At 45.0% G+C, this 18,870-nt stretch overlaps 1 long non-coding RNA gene across 1 annotated transcript; it reads right to left on the reverse strand.

The window, feature by feature from the left end:
- Window positions 1-6,228: 6,228 nt before the first annotated feature.
- On the reverse strand, window positions 6,229-16,389 carry LOC125096969 (uncharacterized). The gene is made up of 3 exons (XR_007126451.1): window positions 16,267-16,389; window positions 13,594-13,863; window positions 6,229-7,399 (listed from the first exon to the last, which is right to left on the reverse strand). It is a non-coding gene; the product is annotated as an uncharacterized LOC125096969 (long non-coding RNA).
- Window positions 16,390-18,870: the final 2,481 nt, after the last annotated feature.

An 18,870-nucleotide genomic window follows, 5' to 3' on the forward strand; every position in this document is an offset into this window, starting at 1 on the left:
CCCCCATTAGACCATACCCCATGATGGCAGAGGTTGTGTTGTATCTGCTGTTATATCCCCTGGCCTCAGGAAGTTGTCATTTGGACCATCAGGAACAGGGACAGAGCCCTGCCCTCTCAGAACTCACAGAGTGGTAGGGAAGCCCACTGCCCGGGATGGTCATTCCACAGCCGACTCTCATCCTGAGAGCTCAATGCCTCTTATGGCTCTCTCTGTTTTAGGAATTTCTAACCTCCTTCATTGTCAACAACTCCATGTTAGTCAGAGGAGATCTGGATAATGCCAACCCATTCCGGAGCCAGCCAGCAACTCTCTGCAGACTGGGCGCTGATCCATCTGATTTTCTCTCCTCCACTGGCATGAGACGTCCAAAGCCAGCCAGAAAATCAGTCTTGGGAATGTTCGGCCTTTTCAGCCCTTTGGGATTAGAGTCAAAAAATCTTATCCAGGGAGACAAACTAACAACCCACTTGCCTATTGTTTGGTGGGGATTTCTTGCTTTCACCGAAGTACCTATCTCTTCTCTCTCCTCCAGGTTCTTTAGCAGCATTTGTAGGTCTTCATTTTTGACAGTGACTCTATGCATAGGCTATGGGGAATATATTGTGGGGTATCTGCACAGTTTATGTGACTCCTTAGGCGGACCACTTACCAGCATACCTCATACCGTGCTCCCTCACCAGTGTTGACTGGACCAGGATTGGACACCTGAACCAGCTAGAGCCAACACAGTCTTGCACCTCAGAACTGAGACTCAGAGAGTGTAGCTCAGTCTGAGTTGGTCTCTTAAATGAAGATGATATAAACTAAGCAGATGTCTGGTGGCCTTCCCTTACCTACTAACTAGACTGGGAGGCACAGGAAGCTGGTCTTTAGAGAAGAGAGAAAGAACCAGAGACCCTGGATGAAGGCATGGTGATTGGCCTTTTGTTCTTTGTTGCAGGCCCTTCCTGAGGCCCAGTCTTCTTCTTTCCCACAGGCACCTTGTCAACATTCAACAACCACCCACTGAGCACCTACTGTGTGCCAAGCATGAGGGTCTAAGCTCTTGGCCTAAGTGTTGGGAAAAAATAGACATAATCTCTCCCCTCATAGAGTATATGATCTTATTAATCAAATAATACAAAACAAAATATGGACTTATAAGCTGGTTTAACTGCTCTGAAAGGAAAATTAAAAGAAAAAATATACAACATATATATACACATATACATACATGTATACATATATATGTAACAAAAAGACCTGACCTGGTCTGGAGAATCAAGGAGGGCTTCCCTGAGAGAGTGGCATTTGGATGCAGTTATGAAACAGAGAAGCACCTATAGGCTGGTAAGAGGATTCCTAAACTGACCAGTGCAGCAGAGGCAAGGTTTCAGGAATGCAAGTGGCCATCGGGTTGTAATGGCAGCGGGGAGGAGCCTGGGCCCTCCACAGACTGACAGAGGCAAAGCAAGTCAATCACAGCTGGATCTGAAGAGGCAGGATGACACCTGGGTCCATCTGATTTCACAGTTTGGGGCTGTACTTGAGCACTGGGAGTGTTTCAGTCCTCACTGGTTCTAATGTGCAGCTACAGTGGAGAACTAACTCAGGGCCCACAGAGAGAGCCTAGCAGACAGTGAAACCATGACTTCCTAGAAGCCCCCATCTTTGGAGTCATGCAGGTTCTCTGGAATCACTAACCCACTCATTCCTGGGAACAAATCTTGCACCCTCTGTGCCATGTCTGATAAGACTCCTGCTGTGTGGCATGTTGGCAACTTAGACAAAAAGAGAGAGAGAAAGAGAAAGAGACCCTGACCCAGACTGAGGTATGATCCAGACTCATTTACCAGGAAAGAAGAGCTCAAATACAGGGAATACAAGTAGAGGTAAAGCCAAGAAAGAGAAGGAGGGAAGATGGCCGGGAGAGGTAGAGCATACAGAACTGAAAACCAGTCTCCTTAGCCACCTAGCTTCACTGCCTGTTGCAGAATGCCAGAAATTAGGAAGCAGGAAGCCAAGCCAGGGCACCCTGAGGTCTCACTGAGAGCCAGAGAAAGTGTCAGTGGCTGCAGCAGTGGTGTGCTGGTCAATGTTCAATAGCCCATTCTCCACAGAAACCCCCAGCTCATAGCATTTGTCCGTTTACATGGTGTGAATACTCCCATGGCCAATTTCAACTTTACCAGTATGGCATCCTGAAAGCAGAGCTGGGAAGAGATGTGCACAGGTGGCATCATGAGCCAGTGCAGACTGGCTCCAGCTCCCCAGTGGCCTCAGCAGGTAACCTGAATGAGTCGGGCCTCCAGCACTCACGCTTAGTCTGACACAGGTAATCAACAGCACTTTCCGTTAAGTAGCGCTCTAGACATGAGAAGGAAAAGATTATTTGCCTTCCAAGGAGGATGAATCCTGAAGAGGATGTGTCCAGATAGTGGGACAAGTTACCACAAGGGGTAGGAGAATATTGGGGGGGATGGGGAGCAGGTAAGAGAAGAAATGAGGTTGCTAGTGTTAAGAAAGGAACTTTCAGGAAGGAACAGAAATGCTTAAAAAGGGATTTTTTTTTTTTAAGTTTTGCTGGTTATATGCAGTTTCATCATCCAGATCTCCCTAAGTAAACTTCAGTAAGATCTGTGTTTTCTCACCAAAACTTTTGTGGTTCAATTTGATTTGAAGGAAAGAATCTAGTACGGTGCCAAGTTTGGTCTCAAACTGGGTAAAGTCAAAGAAGGGGCTGCCCAAATGAGCACAGCCACATTCAGATTAGTGGGAAAGTAACAATAATGCCACCACAACCATACCAGTCCCACCGCTGAACACCAACCACGTGCCCGTACTGCTCTACTCAACTTTTTATGAACTTATTAGCATTTTTAATCTCACAACATCTCTATGTGGTAGGAACTACACAGATTAGCAATTTACTTGAACCCAGAGGGACTGGTCCCAGAACTGAGCTTGACTGATTGTTACACTGTATGACCTCTCAGTGTAGCATTTGGGATGTGGTTTATATTTTTAGATAAATAGTATATGTTTCAACGTAGAACACCTTATACCTCTGGGATTAGGATGCTTGATCTATAATTCAGATACTTCTAGGAGAGCTGAAAACTGGATAGCCCTTTTCATAAACGTTGCTTTGAAGTGAAATGAAAGGCTTACGTGAATTGTAAGGGGGGTTTCAGTCATCAGACAGGAAGTGGGATGCTTTCTTTCTAGAGCTTCTGAGACCACTATAGAAATTCACTGAGCACCAGCAGCATACAGTCAACTCAATAGACATATTAAGTGCCTTTGAGGGCTACAGCATGAGGATGACAGTCTCTTGTGTTCCTCACCCCAACAGGAACATGGGGCAGGGAGTAGAGTGGAAAGCAAGTACACTCGAACTTCTGAGAGGGAGAGTAAAGTGGGTGCATGACAGGCAAATTAGTAAGCACAGTTCGGCACAGAAATCATGAGAAACTTCATGAGAAAGTCTGGGCTCAGCTTTGAGAGACCCATGGAGAGAGCATGAGGGTGCCCTGGGGAGAGGGAAAAGCTCAAGCCAAGGTGTAGAGGTGACCTAGACCAGGACAAGGAGCAGGACCGTGGGCACGAAGAAGGAGCATATGGCACAGACGCCAGGTGCTATTCTCAATGAACTTCACAGTCTTCTCTGTATTGTCTCATAATAATGAAACTAAGATATAAAGATAATGAAATTATTATGAAAATCCAAAAAGTCAATTAGACTGTTCTCATTTTGACAAAATAAAGAGCCCCTTGAAATCTCAGGAAAAAAAAAAAAAAACAAACACCATACTTCCACTAACCTTAGTTAATAATAATTAAACAATAATGAACCAGCTCAGTGAGGCTTAAGATTTTAAAGGCAGAGGAGAGTTCCTCTGCCCCAATCTGTGGCACAATCAGATCTCCACCCCTTTCTCCTGATACCCCATCTCCATTTTTCCATCCTGTCTTGGTTCAGTTTGCAAGGCCCCATAAGCCCTCAGCTACTCTGGGCACCCATCTACATGGTCCTTTCAAGGTTTCCATTTCTGTCTTCTGTGCTCCAGGCCCTTGGAATCTAACATCACCCTAACTGCAGCTCAGGGATAACAGTGAATTGTGATCTTCAGTGAAAATATATTGGCTTCAATATATTATACCTGCAATATATTATATATACATTATATAATATGTATACCTTCAATATATCATACCTGCACAAAAGTGCAGGTAAGGGGAGAATTTCAGGCCAATAAGAGAGACTGGGGCTGGACCTTCTAGTTCCCCTCAGATCATACCCGGTAGGAGACTCCTTATTCTACCTGCGTGGCTGGCATTGATTAGGAAAATTTCTTTAGGAAACCGTAGGCCAAATTTCATAAAAGAAAAAGTAGAACACAGTTAGAGTATCCTCTCTGCCCTCTTTCGCCATGGTCCCTGTTTTCCTTTCTCCCCTGAGGAAGCACAGAGATGTTTTTGGAATGTAATTCTAGATAACTCAGGCTATCAAGTTACATTTCATCTGGCAATTCAGACAGGCTGGATGAGCCAGCATAAAGCAAGGCTGGAGGTGGGGGAGGGAGGAAAAAGCCACAGGAGAGAGCAGGGTAGAAGGGAAGGTGATGACAAGAGGAGCTTATAGAGACGGGGACCTGGAAATCTGGACCCAGCAGGTTTAACTTCTGGGGCCACTGTTTGTCCGAAGGCCAAGGGCACTGCCAACAGCCCTATGGGAATCTCCAGCATTTCCTAACTGCCTTGGCCAGAATCCACACAACTCATATCTCTAGGCATTTCACTGTTTACAGAGCTCTTCCCAGAAGGAATGTCTCACAAGGGCCCTAGGTCGAGGACTACTGGTGTTAACATCCCTGTTTTACAGATGAATACACTGAGGCTGAGAAACCCAATGATCTCCCCAAGGTCACTCAGTGAATGAGAAGGGAGCTGTGACTCCACAGTAAGTCCATCCATTTTAAAGCCAGTCCTCCCCGACCTGTTCTTCCTTCTCTCCTCTACCATGGTCAAAAAACTAAGCAGAAATCTCTTTGATTCCATTTAGCTGACGTCCTCCCAGCATCCACTATGAGTAAGTATCTGATACTAGGCAATACCATAGGAAATAAAGGGTTAGAACAAAAAATGTCCTCTCTCCTCAAGTTACTTACAAGCTTGAGAGATTCTGAAAACATTCAACATTTACTGAGGGCCTGCTCTGTGTCAGGCCCTGTCCTAGGTGCTGAGGTTATAATGGAGACCAAACAGTGAAGGCCCTTCCTCTCACGAAGCTTATATTCTAATGAAGGCAGAAGAGTAAGAAACCAGAGAAATAAACAAGTGTGTGTTGAAGCTAAAACAGATGTAAATAGAGCTTCCCTTGGGCAAAAAAAGGCTCAGATTATACGAATGTCAGACTGGGCTTCACAAATCGGCCTACAGTCTTCTAAATTAATACCAAGAGTTGGTTCTCTATTTACCAGATCATGTAAAAAAAACAAGTCCCTTTATTACAAAACCCAAAAAAATACCATGTGAGATCCCAGTCAAAAGCCAAACTGGAAGAAACTGTTGCAAGACCGAAGGGAAGATGTTATTGCTAATAAAGCACGGCTCCGTCTTCAAGGCCATAATGAATACGGAGCCTGAGAAAAGGGCAGATTCATTCATGCTGGAATGATCTGGGAAGATGACATTATCATTATGACTTCAGGGTTGAACTGGAGACTCTTGTAAATCAAAATTAAATTACGCTTTCGGTATCCCAAAAAGCAAGGATTGCAGCTTCTGGGATGTCAGCATTTGTTCACATGTGGCTTTTATATTTCAAAAGATCATACTGTCTGAAGCCAGCCCAGCCCACCCCACGGAGACCATTCTCTTTGAACTTGACGCACTTGACATCCAGTGGGCTTGTTTGGCACTCACCCAAGCACTGCCTGTGAACTCCGATTGTTGTCCTACGTTGTTCCTTATCTCTTGCGATGCTGAACTTCTCGTGTAGTGATGACTCATCTACCAGGGTTCGCCTCTCCCCCTGTGCTGTTTTAACCTTGCACCGTAAGATAGGCTTCCTTCGGTCCACAACTTGTCAAATGCCAATTGTGTGCTGGGCACTGCCATAGATGCTAGGGAGGTAGCCTTCTGGAGACTAGTCTACAGGCAGACACTGACATTAGCCACCGCTCAAAGGAGTCTTATCATTACACAGAGTCTACATGGTCATATAATGAGTTTATAGTCACATATTACAGACACAGACAAGTGCAGGAAAAGAAGTCAATTCCATGAGCATGCATCACATTTGGGAAACACAACCTGGGCTGGAAGGAAGGAAAGGATGCCCAAAGAAAGTGGAGCTGGAGCTGGAAAGGGAAGCAGAGGAAGAAGAATGTGTAAAGCCCTCAGGCAAAAGGACACAGAGAAGGGGCGCCTTAGTGGCGCAGCCAGTTAAGCATCTGACTCTTGATTTTGGCTCAGGTCATGATCTCAGGGTCGTGAGAGTGAGTCCTGCTTGTCAGCTCCTCGCTGAGCATGGGGCCTGCTTAGGATTCTCTCCCTCCCTCTGCCCCTCCCCCCTTTAAACAGAAGGACACGTGGGTCAATATGTGCACTGTGCAAAGTCTGCTCTGTCGACCTGCACTGGCGCCAGAGGGGAGAGAGCAAAGGAGGAGGGCAGGGGAGGGAGGCAAGAGACTTAAGTGGGTCTTTGCTGAGCTTTCCTTAAAAGCAATGGGAAGCCATTAAGGGGTGTGCTGCACAGAGCAATGCGATGAGATTTGTACATAGAAAAGGCCTGATTGCAACGGGAAGCAGCCCTCTCTAAACATTGGATGACACATCCTGACGGCATCGTGAAGCAGCCTTCTCTAAACATTTGATTACAAAATCCTGATGAGCAAAAAGTGTTTGAGTATATGCCTTTGATTTATGTAAATTTATGCACCGAATATTTGTTATACACCACAGAGCTCATGCACATTACAAAACATACAAATATCGAAATCCTTTAAAGGGAGTTCACGATAAAAATAGTTTTTAAAAGTTTTGTCTTCACAGAAGGCTGACAATCGCAGAAGCCGAGCAATTGGCTGTGGAGGTTCATGATTATATTTTCTCTTTTGTGTATGTTTGAAAATGTCCACAAGGAAAAGATTTTCTTTAAGTCTCGGAAATCACCATGATGACTACATTAAGTTAATATCTCAAAGCATCATATACATTTAGGGTGAGGTTTATTATCAATAGTAATGGATGTTTGTCCGTTAGATATTTTTGATCACTCTGAACTGGACGGGCAGCCAGCGCAGCATCAGAGTTGATTAGGTGATCGCTGTCCTTACCAATTCCAGGAGGTGTAACAGCTCATCCGTTAGCTTATGGTTCCTTGCTGCTTGCCTTTAGTATTATCTTCAATCTACAACGGTGACACAAGGATCCTTGTAAGTTGCTTGTCCATGTCTTTGAAAGATCATTCAATTAAAACTACTTAATGTAATCCAGAAGCAGGTTTCCCCCAGAGAAGATACAAGCCACAGTGTCACACTGCAACACATTGAGAGCAAATGGGCAAAAGATCTGAACAGGCATGTCCCATGTCCCAAGAAGACATACAAGTGGCCAACAGGTATGTTGTTTCAAGGTGTTTAACTTCACTAACCATCAGGGAAATGCAAATCAAAACCACAATGAGATACCACCTCACACCTGCTAGGTTGGCTGTTATCAGGAAGACCAAAGATAACAAGGGTTTGTAAGGATGTGGTGAAAAGAAAGCCCCTGTGCACCATTTGTGGGGATGTAAATTGAGACAGCCACTATGGAAAACAGCGTAGATATTTCTCAGAAAACCTGATCCATATGTTCCGGCAGTCCCACTTTGGGGTATATATCCAAAGGGAATGAAAACGGGATATTGAAGAGGGATCCGCACTCCCATGTTCATTGTATTATTATTCACAATGGTCATGATATGGAAACCACCCAAATGTCCACTGATGAATGAATGAATGGAGAAAGAAAAGGTGATATATAGATATAGATAGATAGATAGATAGATAGATCTCATAATACAGTTCAGCTGTATTATAAAAGAAGGAAAGCCTGCCATTTGCAACAACATAGATGGACCCAGAAGACTCATGCTACGAAGCCAGATGCAGAAAGACAAATTTGGCATGATCTCACTGATCATGGAATCTAAAATAGTCAATCTCATAGAAACAGTCAAATGGTGATTACCAGCCCCTGGGGGAAATGGGGAGATGTCCATCAAAGTGTACAATATTTCATTTACACAAGATGAGTAAGTTCCAAAAATCTAATATACAACAATGTGCATATATTACGCTGCAGTTAACAATATTGTATTGTGTACTTGAAATTTGCCAAAAGGGTAAATCCTAAGTAATCTCACCACACACACACTCAAAAAGTAACTATACGAGGTGATGGATACTTTAACTACCTTGATTATTATATTTCACAATGTATATGTATATCAAATCATCAAGATGTATATCTTAAATATATACAATTTTTAGTTGTCCACTATACCGCAGTAAAGCTGGGGGGTAGGGAGAGAAACCAAAGAAGAAACCATGGGGATACTCCCTGAACCCCGCCTGGAACGGAAGCCTCCAGGACACCTCTTGAACCAAAGGAGACATGCGACTGGCTATCTTGCACAAGATTGGGTAAGAGGTCAGGGTCAACCCATCTGCTGAATATCAGTAAAGCTTTATTCCTAAAGCTTTATTCCTTCTTTTATTAAAAATAAATAAAAATCTAAGTTCTAATGTTTTCCGCCTGCTCACAACGGGTCATATTGTGTGCACAATTTTGGAGACACCACAGTAAAAACTGGCTAGAAGGGACCCAGCAGAGACACACAGAGGCCCCTGCAGCACAGCCTGGAGCAATGGTGGGTGCTGACCACGATAACGGAGGGAGGACTCAGAGATACTCAGGTGTGCATCCTGGACTCCACACGGGACTGGACACAGGGGTGGAGAAGAGGAAGGACATGAGAGCGCTCCTGGGTTTCTGCCTGCACAGAGTTGAGCCTTATTATACAAAGGAAGTATATCAATCTAAATTTTGAATTAAATTAGCACACTGATGTGTGCCATTGAAATGGATTGTCCATACTACCAGTTCTTGCGGTGATATGTTCTCTGCTTTGGTTTCCTAAGAGCACCGCCATAGAGGAAGTGTACCAGGTTTTCGCTTAGCTCATCTCACCTGTGGGAAGCTTCTGATTTTTGAACCCTGAGCCCAGGCTATGCACTGACTAGGACAGGAGTCAGGAGACAATACTCCTTATAGGGTTCAGGCTGCACGTTCAAGCCTCTGCAGGTGCCTTGTCTCAGATGAGAGGTCAGTCCTTCCCCTCCAACCACCCAGAACCAGCTTCCCAGATGAGGGGTCCTCAGTGTGCGAGCAGATCACATACCGAGAGAGTGGGGTCAGATGAGCCCCAGATCAGGACTAAGCCGAAGACCACCTCCTGTCATTTGACTGCAGGGGCTCCAGGAAGAGCAAGCCTCAACGTCCAGATTCTTTCTTCCATCCACCAGGCACTGTCACCTGAGGTTCTCCCCTCTTGGAAATGAATTACTTTGATTTAGTATCCTCTTCCAGGCATTCCGAGAGGGTAAAACACCACTGTCACCTTTATGGGATTGGGTTCATCGGGTTACTTCTCTGAGTGGCAGGAAATGCCCAGGGTTTCGCGAGAAATATACAAAGTTTGTTTGGCAAAGCATGAACACTGACCGGCAGGAAAGCCCCCAAACAAAAACATCGCGGTATGCCCTTGCGGCACCCCCCAGCTGCAAGGGGCAGGCAGACAGAGACACCCCTTCCTTCCCATAAGACCATCCCCTCAGCTAGGAGAGTATGCTGTTCTAAAATACAGAAGGATAGGGATGCCTGGGTGTCCCAGTCCATTAAGTGTCTGACTTTGGCTCAGATCATGATCCCAGGGTCCTGGGATCAAGTCCCACGTCGGGCTCTCTGCCCAGCAGGGGTCTGCTTCTCCTCTCCCTCTGCTGCTCCTGTCCCCCAGCTTGTGTTCTCTCAAATAAATAAAATCTAAAATACAAACAAACAAACAGCAAACAAAAACAACAACAACAAAAAAAAAACCCTAATTATCCCTTTGTGCTCAAGCTCAAAGGAACAGACACCATTTTCAGAGGCAACCAGGTGTTATAATGGTTTTCTCCCATTGTTAAGTTAAACTGAAAAAAATCAATCGATCGAGACCAATGCCTGGGCTTTCACAAGGCTGAATGAAAGGAGAAACACCAGCCTGCTGAGCGGACAGGACAATGGGAGGACGGGCTGCTGTGTTATGGCCCCGTGTTGCTGTAACCAAGGCTTGGGCAGGCTTAGTGCCTCAGCTGTTCTATCAGCTGAGAACTCTTCACGTTTCTAATTCTCAGAGTCACTCTGCCTTAGGCAGAATTATTTTCCACAGTGAGACAGGACAGGTGGCCCTGGGTCCCTGCTTAGCACGCAGGACAGCCTTCGTGGCCAGTCCTTGCTGCAAAGTACTTTTCAGAAGAGGAAGTGCCTTCGTTTGTAACCAGGAGGAGTCCTCGTCTGGGGCCTCCCTCTTCTTCATGTGTCTCATGGGCCTTTGATCACCCCAGGCTCTCGTTAATGAGCTTGACCTGGCTCTGGCCGTGGGGTCATAAATCTCAGCATTGCCACTGCATTTAGAATAAGACCTGAGCCAAGTCACCTAACGTCTCCCAGCCTTAACCTCCTCACCTGGAAAATGGAGACGATCCTACTTTACAGGATTTTTGAAAGTTTAGATAGAGTTTATTTATATGGGAACGTGTCCGGTATGGGGTTCACATCCGTTAAGCACTCAACACACATAAATTTCAAAGAAAATTGTAATCTGAATCCTAAATTGTAAGTCAGAGAGCCTGGGAAGGGAAAGTTCAAGATTTTTATGTCTCCCAGAGGAATTCTGCACCCCTCAAAAAGAATAGGAAGTGTAATCCCATTTGGTTTGCAAGGCTTTCTTGAGTGCCAGCTGTGTACCAGGCACCATTCATGGCACTAAGGATATAGCCATGAACAAGACACACAAGAATTTGCACCCATGGAATTGATTTAGTATAAACTATTTGAAGTTTTCAAAAGTTTAAATCCATTTGGGGGACAGCAGTGTCATATGAAGCTATTAAGCCCTTTAGGAGGACCCAGTCTCCAGCCTCTAAACTTGGCCTCAGTAGAGGGCAGCCACATGCTCTTGCAACACTTTCTTTGGTGGCCCTAACAGAGAGTACATTCCTGGGCTAGAAGGACTGTGGCTCTGACCCAGTGTGACATTGCTTATGTCCTCAGGTGTCCCTTCTGGCCTAAGTGGACAGCCAGTACAGTGTACCACAGCCTCTCTCTCCCCAAGGATATTCCTTAGGATGTGACTAGATGATTAATGTGGAAAGGACTTCTTGTCTACACAAGCTCAGGGAACACTGAACTGAGCCAATTCCAACAGGTTTCTTTGCAGCAGGCCTTCTCAGAGCCTTAAGGAAGCTAAGGTACTTATGAATCTAAATGGATGACAGCGTGCAGCCTTTGACCAAAATGCTGCTTTAAGCATGGAACATTTCTTTATTCCAGAGTAGATGGCAAATCCGGCCTTCCCCAGCACGCAGTTTTGGACCTGCTGGATTCCTGGAAGGAAGTCAAGGGAGGAGGCTAGACCACATCACCTCAAAGGTCTCCTTCAGAAGGACCAGTCTATCACCTGCAAGGTCAACAAGCTCCCAGGTGTTCAAATGGGCTCATGAGTCTCTGTGCCAGCCGCTGTGTTCCAGTGGCCCCTCGATACTCAAGACCCTGGGTTTGACTGGGATGCATTTCCTGTCCCAACAACCACTCCCACTCCTCCCCTTCAATCCTGTTAGTTTTGAAAAGAATCGCCCAGTAGCTTGTATTAGCAGCCAGGTGGAGCACTAAAGATGACCCAGGACAAGCAAGAGTCAGCCCAGTCCCACCTGAACCATTCCAGAAGACTGGATGAAAATTATACAAACAGTACAAGTTAATATTTTAACATGATTGAACACATACTATATATATATATATATGTATATATATATATATATATATATGGAGGAAATATAACAAAATATTAGCAGGGACTCTCTCTGGGTCATAAACAATGGATGACTACTATTTTCTTATTTAAGCTTTTCTGCATTTTCCAAATGTCCATCAATAAGCACGTATTAAGAGCACCTGGGTGGCTCTGTTGGTTGAACGTCCAACTCTTGATTTCGGCTCAGGTCATGATCCTGAGGCTGTGGGAATCAAACCCCGTGACGGTCTCCCTGCTCAGTGGAGAGTCTGCTTGCCATTCTCTCCATCTCTCTCTGCGCCTCCCACCCTTCTCATATGCTCTCTCTCTCAGATAAATAGATAAATCTTAAAAATATATATATTAGTATGTATTATTTCTATGATAACAACAAAACTAACTCCTCCCCCATTTGTAAAGAATCATCTAATGCAGGTCTGGGAGTGAAAGAAACTATCCAGCGGATTTTGTCAGACTGTCCCAGCAAAAGTCCTCTGCATTCCTATCTCCCATTATCTTGGCTTGTTTCCCTGATTCCTAATCTTCAACACTAATGCCCAAGCACAGTTTTTAATAGCTCCCCAACTGAGTTCCTGGCATTTCCATGTGACCTTCTGCTATCAGCTTACGTAAGCCCTTAGAGTGGCCACCTATAGCTGTGTAGGTTGTCTACTGCACAACTCCAGGGGTTGCAACTAACATAGCTGCCAATGTGAATGGTACCTCCCGAACTGTGCAGTGTCCAGTCCACATGACCATAGGGGGCGACCCTGCCTGGCTTTCTGATCCTTTAAACCTTTTGCTGAAGTAGAGTGCTACTCAGAAGATGAAAGTACCTGGGCTTGGGAAACAGCACACCTAATGTATCACAGAATGGGCTCCAAAATCAGACCATCTGGTTTATACACTGGTTCTGCCATTTGGCAGTTGAATGACCTCAGACATGTTATTTAACTTCTCTGTTAATACAGTTTCAGTTTCTTTACCTGTAAAGTAAAGTAACACTAGTACCTGCCCCTAGTATTATTCTAAGGATTAAAGGCACTTCAAATATAAAGCACTAGTCAGTTTTCTGTCTCATGGTGAGCGCTCAGTAAATGTTAGTTATTAGAACTATGATGTCCTCTGAAGTCACACAGACACCTAGAGACACGGTCTTCAATATTAGTTAAATCTTGCATTCGTATTTACCTGTGTGTAGGTGGGATGTGGTGGGGGGGAGGCCAGCCAGGGTAAGAACGAGTTTCCTGGGGCCAGAACTGCATCATGGGTGCTCACCAAAACAGCACAGGGTTCAGAGAGCCAGAGGGTCAAGCTGAATCAGGGTCAGTGAGGGTCGCTGCTGAAGAACAGGCACTAACAGCAAAGGAGACTGGATGACTTTGAGGGCTGCAAAGCCAAGATGGCAGCCCCAGATGGAAAAGACCTTGGGGGCCCCAGGAAAGAGTTACAGATCAGGGAGGGACTCCCAAATCATCCTTAGAACACCCTTGGGATGCTCTCACCTTGTAGAGACTTGATCCATTGACAGGTCAGTGTTAATGCCTTTTCTCTCCAAAATAGTTAGGTTTGGCTCCGGCTGTGAGTCTTTGAAGGCCCCCATAATAACAGTGGCTTGAACAAGATAAAGATTGACTTCTCACTCATGACATGACTCATGTCAAAGCATTAAGGTAGAAATTTCAAGGCTGCTCTGTGGCTCTGCTCCTTCCAGCTCATACCTCCACCTTCTATAGAGTATGGCTTCATCTTGGTGGTCCAGCTGGCCTCCACGTCTAGGGAGCAGGATGGAAGAGATAAAGAGGGAGATGAGAGGGCACTGCCTGCTGCCTGAGAGTCCCAAGAAATGTCACAAAGCCACTCCCCCTACACCCAGGACTCAGTGGTAGCCATGGTTGGATGCAAAGAAGGTCAATCAATGTCTTTATTCTGGCCAGTGTGTTAATTTCCTATGGCTGCTACAAACATAATGGTTTAAAACAACACAAATTTATTCTCTTACAGTTCTAGAGATCAGAAGTCTGAAACGGTTCTCGCTGGACTAAAATCAGCAGGACTAGATTCTTTTCCAGGGGCTCTCGGGGAGAATCCAAGTCTAGCGTTTTCTACCTTCAAAGTCACCCACATTCCTTAGGTCATAGCTCCCTTCCACCTTCAAAGCCAGAAGAGTCTTCCTCGCAATGCCATCTCTCAGGTTCTGACTCTTCTGCCACCTTCTCCCCCCATTTAATAAAGGACTCATGGTTACATTAGGCCCACTTGCCTCATCCAAGATAATCTTATTTGAAGGCCACCTGATTAGAATCCTTAAGTTAATCTGTAACCTTAATTCCCCCTGCCATGTAACATAAAAATATGCATAGTTTCTGGGGAGTAGGATGTATAGACATCTTTGGAGGAGCATTATTCTGCTTACCACAGGCAACCAAATTCTATCACTCTACAAGAAAAGCAGACGACAAGCCATACTCCCCAACAAGACTATGACCTCAGAGAGCAGTTGTCATGGTCCTTCAGTTCTGCCGTGCCAATGGCATAGAGATTCTTGTCTGCCCAGAATCTCTGAGGGATCCCCATACCCCTTGGGCAGTCCAGGTGGTTCAGGTGGGACAGCCCCATCCTCTCAAGCTTCTGATGGTACCAATCAGAATTCTCCTGGGTAGAGCAATTGCTTCAGGAGATGGGACATGTGAACCAAACAAGGTCAATCATGTCATTCCTGGTACTTGGCCTGGAATTTTGGAAATGATGCTGTCCCTTATTTCTAGGAGCACCAGCTCTGAGTTCCACAAAAGTTTGGCTACCTTGGTCACCAATGAGACAAGCCTGCCTGGTGTTGAACTAGCACAGAGGTGAGCAAGGATGTGAAATGGACAGAAAGACACAGAGTCACAAGGGATCTGAAGCCATGCCCATAGCCCAAGAGCCACTCCTGGGCTTTTCATGCATGTGGGTCAATAAATTCCCTCTGCTCTTTAATTCTTCCTCATGTCTCTTTCACTCACAGCCAGGTGTCTTGACTAATAAACTCAACAGACTAATAGACTCAAGAGACACCTGTCAGGGCAAGTCACAACTTCCCAGGGCCTCAGAGTGTCTCCTGAATCCAAGCTCTCAAATGCTCTGACTCTAAGTAAGACCCATGAGACCCTCCCAGCTTTTCTATGCCCTAGTAGAATACTTGTACATGCTGCGCTCACTTGACCTAACTCAGCCCAAAGGCATATACAATTTCCCCAAGTCACTTACTCTGCATGGGAAATGTCTGTGTAACCAGAGGCCCTTTCTGGCAACTCTCCTTCTTACACATCTGCTGGGAACACTAACAAATACTCTGGGGTAACTGGAGACCTCCATGGCTCTTGTTAAGGACAACCATATGGAGGAGAGGATATAAGAGAGAAAGAACGAACAGCTTTCTTCCTTTGAGTGGCAGCTGCAAGGGCCCATGGTTATTTCCTCTCTGCCTCAGCCCCATCCCTAGTACAGTTTTCCTGGCCCAAGTCCCTCTCTGCAGTCCAACTCGTGGCTCTGCTCCAGGGGAAAGACACTCCCTAAAGTGTAACCTGAAGCAGGAATACTACCTTCAGGGAATCCAGCCATTGAGAAAGAAATTTTAGGAAAAATAACCATCCCCCAGCAATCCACTGTCTGGGATGATGTCAGCATCAGAGCCTTCTGAGTTGTCATAAAAAGCAACTGAACTAAGGGATTTTACAAAGCACCTGGGAAGTTGGAATAAAAATGTTCCATTTCAAAGGTAGTGCGACTGGCTGGCTCATGAGAGCAGCTGTGCGCGTTTCTTCCCAGACTTGACATTTACTAGCACCCTTTATGTTTTCCCAGGTGGATGGGACCTTCCCTGCTATGCAAGGCAGGAGAGCCTCTAAGGTCCACCTGGGTTCTGGTGTCTTTAAAGAAAGCAACACCCTCTTAGGTCATTCAATAAATGAGAAAACAGTCTTTACTATCTTGGAATTGGTCTCCCACATGCCATCACCTTACCCAATTACCCACTCTAAACCTACATTCAGCAAACCAGGAGGCCTTATTATTCCCATTTTACAAACCCAAGGAGGGTGGATTAGTTGCTTACAACAAGGGACTTGCTTACAACAAGAAGGTATACACTCAAAAATAATCCAATCCCGTTGAATTAATTAATAAATAAAATTCACCTTGGACATGAACACAAAACAAAAGTCGGTCGACATATGATGAGTGTCCATCACTGCTCTCCATGGAACAGCTCCACCTCCAATCATTTATCTTCTATGTCGTATATTTGTTCTGAGAAAAGTCCTATAGTGCCACATAGTTTGATACATTGAGTTGCAAATTGTCCAGATCTTAGAGAGAGGGAGGGTCTGGGATTAAATTCTGGCTCTGCTTCTAGTTAGTTGTCAGACGTTGGATAAGTCAAGCAACCAAATAAACTTCAGTTTTCTCATACGAAAAATGGAGCTGGGAATAACCATCTTTGGGGGATTTTGTAAGGATTTCAGATATTATTTGTAAAGCACACTTAGCAATGAGCACATAGTAAGCGTTCAATGCATGATATTAGCAGTAGTTAGGCGTTAATATTGATTGATCTGAGACAGAGTGATGGGCTTGATAAGTGGGAGGATGGTGAGGGCAGAGAATATGTTGAAGGAAAGCCTAGAAGATGGTGCTCTTAGGGGATTGGGTGGCTGGTGAGGTGGGCAGGGAGGTTACAGAGTGGACCATGGGCAATAGAAGAACTGAGAGCCGTGGGAGATAAATGGGTCCATTATCAGTGTGCCAAGGACTCCATGGCGTGGAACCCAAGAGCTACCTAGAGGCAGGACTCACTATAACACCTCCCTTCCAGAAGGACCACTAGCCCAGAATCTAACTAAGACCCTTGAGTTGACTTTCTATGCAAAGGGGCTAGGACATAGGTCACTTGCTCACTATCTCTTCCGTCACCAGATAAACAGCACCTCTGCTTCCTCCTTGCTCTTTCCCTCCATCACTCTCTAGGATGCCAAGGAGAAACATTCCTTCGAGCTGCCTTTCCTTGCAAAGCTGTGGGAAGGAGGCTCTTTAAAAAGCAAATATTCAGTCTCATAAACATGTCATAAATCCATTACCAGTTCTCTGTGTTCTTTGTGTTCTTATGTGATTCATCTACTATCATTCTACCCTTGACTTTGAACCCACATCTTCTGGGTCCAGGTTACTAAGAAGTGAACTGTTCACAGGAGATTTTATTACTTTTTATTACTTTTGTGTGGATGGGGCAGTTGCCTCTTTTTGATTTATCTCCAAGAAGAATACATTCTCTGATGCACTCAGACAAAAAAGTGATAGTGATTTTTTTTTTTTATTTTCTGAAAAAGCTGCTTCCACTTCTGGTAAAAGATTATCCAACCTGGATCTCCCAAAGTCCAACTTGCCTTGATGGTTTCAGAGCAGTGACAACTGAATGGCAACGCACGTCACTTTCCTTCCCCAGAACAAACGTGCCCGAGACAAGTACCATCTGATGTCTAGCAGGTCCCTTGCGAATTCTGTCCACGAATACACATGAGCTACAAAACAGGAGGGGAACCAACTCTTGATTAACCAGCCTTCAACCAACCAGAACTCTCAGTCACCCAAAACTTTGTACTTGGCTTCAAAGGAAAAGACCAAGACCATGGAGGAAAGAAGCTAAGACCGGTTAGCTTTAGAAACAAACACCTTCCAATGGCTGTTAATATTATAGCTGATCCTTACTAGGAGCTCATAAGACACCAGACACTATGCACTATCTAATTTAATTCTCACAACAACCCTGGAAAGAAATATTGTTATTGTCCCCAATTTATAGATCAGAAACTACACATTTGACAGAGACATCTAGAACTGAGAAGAGCCTTTTCACTCCCTCTTTTTGCAGTTGAGGAAATGGATGGCCAAAGAAAGGAAAAGGTTGGCCTATGGACACCTAGCCAGCAACTGAGAGAGCCAGGATTTGAAGCCAAATCACCCTTCAGGACGGTGCCCAGCGGCTGCACATACAGAAAGATGGCACAGCCGTGTTCCTTAATTTCTATATCAGCCTTTGCCACTGTCTCTGGGGCTCATTAAAATGGGACAGTGAGAACTTAGCTTTTGGATAGATTTTCACAGGAAAATTTGGAGGGGAGTAGTTAGCCACATAATTAACTTTTTAATTTATCAGTCAAGGAGCAGGACCTAATTGAAGCTTCCTTTGGGTGACAGATTCAAGAAACCAATATTTATAACTAGCATTCACTTAGCACACACAATGTGCCAAGTCTTACCCTGAGCAATTTACATGTTTTCACTTGGCTCATCCTCCCACAACCTGGTAACCCAGTACCAATAAGATTATTCCCATTGCACAGGTGAGAAGATAGAAGTGCAGAGAGATTACACTTGCTCAGGGTCTGCTAAATTTACCTAATATGTGTCTAATACTACTTCCATATCTATTTTCTTCTTTGTTGTCATAACACGCTTGTGATGGACAAACATTTTATTACTTTTATATGTCTGTTCTGGAGATGGAGAACCAAAGCTCTCCCTTGGCCCCGTCACTTGTGAGCTATGTCAGCTGGAGCAAGTGCTTTACCTCTCCAGGCCCCAATTTCTATAAAATAGCCAGGGGAGAACCAGATTCTCTCTAAGATCTACCCCCACCTCCCACCCCTGCCACCAGTTGGAAAGCCCAAGGTAACAGGGAGAGACAGCCTTGTTGTCTGGAATGTCCACCCCCTATGTTCCAGCAAACCTGAGGTCTCTTGGCT

Source organism: Lutra lutra, chromosome 4, assembly GCF_902655055.1.
Source record: "Lutra lutra chromosome 4, mLutLut1.2, whole genome shotgun sequence".
Classification (NCBI taxonomy): domain Eukaryota; kingdom Metazoa; phylum Chordata; class Mammalia; order Carnivora; family Mustelidae; genus Lutra; species Lutra lutra.